The sequence below is a fragment of the Lithobates pipiens genome, unplaced genomic scaffold, assembly GCF_037356315.1.
Source record: "Lithobates pipiens isolate NorthernLeopardFrog02 unplaced genomic scaffold, aLitPip1_a1.2 Scaffold_8, whole genome shotgun sequence".
NCBI lineage: Eukaryota > Metazoa > Chordata > Amphibia > Anura > Ranidae > Lithobates > Lithobates pipiens.
The window spans coordinates 691,270,696-691,273,688 of record NW_027507903.1 but is presented as its reverse complement, the minus strand read 5'-3'; positions in this window follow the sequence as shown (position 1 = coordinate 691,273,688).

The following is a 2,993-nucleotide window of genomic DNA, read 5'->3' as shown; positions in this document are numbered from 1 at the left end:
AGTCTCGGTGTTGTAATTGTGGTGTTGTGATGTCGGTGTTGTAGTCTCGGTGTTGTAATTGTGGTGTTGTGATGTCGGTGTTGTAGTCTCTGTGTTGTAAGTGTGGTGTTGTGATCTCGGTGTTGTAGTCTCGGTGTTGTGATCTCGGTGTTGTAGTCTCAGTGTTGTGATCTCGGTGTTGTCCTCTCAGCGTTTCTCAGTGGTTTGGAGCTAACTTTCCTTTTTTTATATCATTTTCTTCTTCCATACAGGCCCGTCACCCCCTGACCTCACTACATCCCAGACAGCTTTCTATTTCATCACTCCGGAGCAAATTGTAGAAGTTCCACAATAATTCTCAGAACTTCATCCAGTACAAATAACACGAACTAGAAATGCTATCGCCGAATTGAGACCGGCAGATTTTTTTTCAGTAATTACATTTTATCTAATTATCTCTCTATAAAAAAACAAAGCACAAAATAAAATCCAGAAATAAATCCCATCTTCCCTAATACACTCACCGGACACGGTGCTGGTACTACGGGCCGCGCTCTTCTCCGGAATGAAGGGCTCCTTCTTATGATGATGAATATGAGGAGGAAAGAGGAAATCGTTCTGCTCCTTACATTGAATATACGGGATTAGAAGACAAGCAAATCAGCACATAGGTAATGAGCTACATCCCAGAGTGGGTAGAGACAGAATACCTTATCTATGAAATGACCAATAGGAGATAGATTTTCAGTCCAGAAGCTTAACGGTTAATCATCTTTTTTTACGCACTTTGCTATAAGTTGACACGTTTTTGTGGCTTTCATCACCGATATCCATAGACATGGAAATCCAGGGGAAGTCTGAGGAAGGTTTCACTTCTCTAAACCTGTCTTCATGGAGACATATCACGCACCATGGTCTCCACACCTACTCATCACTGACATAACATAAAGGTTTACTTTTTTTTTTTAATTGACATTTTTTGTTGAGATTATAAAAGGACCCATTACAGCCTGCTAACGGCACATGATAATTCCCATTCAGCGCTCTCTTTGGGACAAAGTCCACTTTTTCATGGATGTACACAGTTCAAGTAATTATTGTATGAAACAATAAACATATATCATATAAGTAACATACGTACATGTGGCATCCCTGGCTGGGGAATCGTCACCTCCACGTCACCAGGTAGGGGCCTGGGTCATCAGCAGTAGTATCCTGGTTCTTTACCCCTCAGCCCTGGAAGAATTGAATGAAGTCAGCAGCAGTAGTATCCTGGTTCTTTACCCCTTAACCCTGGAAGAATTGAATGAAGTCAGCAGCAGTAGGATCCTGGTTCTTTACCCCTCAGCCCTGGAAGAATTGAATGAAGTCAGCACCAGTAGGATCCTGGTTCTTTACCCCTCAGCCCTGGAAGAATTGAATGAAGTCAGCAGCAGTAGGATCCTGGTTATTTACCCCTAAGCCCTGGAAGAATTGAATGAAGTCAGCAGCAGTAGGATCCTGGTTATTTACCCCTCAGCCCTGGAAAAATTGAATGAAGTCAGCAGCAGTAGGATCCTGGTTATTTACTCCTCAGCTTTGGGAAAATGGAATGACATCATCACCTGTAGGATCCTGGCTCTTTACTCCTCAGCCTTGGAACAATAGAATGACTTAATCACCTGTAGGATCCTGGTTCTTTACTCCCCAGCCTTGGAAGAATTGAATGAAAGCATCACCAGTAGGATTCTGTTTTTTTACCCCCCCCCCCATCCTTGGAAGAATGAAATGACAGCATCACCTGTAGGACCCTGGCTCTTTACTCCTCAGCCTTGGAACAATAGAATGACATAATCACCCATAGGATCCTGGTTCTTTATTCCTCAGCCTTGGTAGAATGGAATGGGTTCATCACCAGTAGGATCCTGGTTCTTTACTCCTCAGCCTTGGAAAAATGAAATTACATCACTATCAATAGGTTCCTGGTTCTTTACTTCTCAGGAAGAATGTAATAACATATTCACCAGTAGGATTCTGTTTTTTTTTACCCCTCAGACTTGGAAGAATGGAATGGCATCATCACTGGTAGGATCCTGGTTCTTTACTCCGCAGCCTTGGAACAATAGAATGACATAATCACCCATAGGATCCTGGTTCTTCATTCCTCAGCCTTGGTAGAATGGAATAGGGTCATCACCAGTAGGATCCAGGTTCTTTACTCCTCAGCCTTGAAAGTATGGAATTGTGAAGGGTTAGCTCGGCAGCGGGTGTGTGTGACCCCCTGGATGGGTTCACAATACAAAATTAGGCACAGCAGACAGCGTTGTAGGTGGAAAAAACAAAAGGTGCGGTTTTATTTATGCTACATGCAGTGAAAAATATAACAGCCAAACAAAAAATAAAATAAAACATGAAATAAATCCTGGTCAGCTTGACCTCTAATTACACACATGGATTCCCTGTCTAACAACTGAGTGCAGCCTTGTGCAGCACCAGTCCCTGTCCCTGTCTCTGTTGTAGAGGTTTGCCCCACAGGCGTTAACTCACCGCACAGAACAGGTGTCACACTCCCCAGTCTATACAACACAAAACTGGTTCCAGGATGGAGCATCTCCCTAAGCATGCTGGGGTTTTTTAACTGTAACTATGGATCTGAACCTGCAACCTCTGCCATGTTTGGTAGTATCTCTTCTTGCTGAGCCACCTGAGATGCTCTTTTGTTTATAAACCTCTTTTATCTACAAGCCTCTTTTATCTATTAACCTCTTGGATCCTATCCTCTACCTTTCAAGGAAAATCATAGCCTGGTCTGGTAACGTCATTCTCTGAGACCCTAGTCATTCACATAAAATGAGTCCAAGGCCATTTCCAGAAGGGTTGATCAGCTTCAAAGTGTCTAAATATGGGTGAGATTCCATCAAACAATTATAAGGGAGGAAGAAACACATTCCTTTTTCCAGCCACTCTCAGTATTTATCATTGGAGGTTGTACAGATTCATAGGTCATCGGGTCATGGTGAAACCTTGGAAGTAGC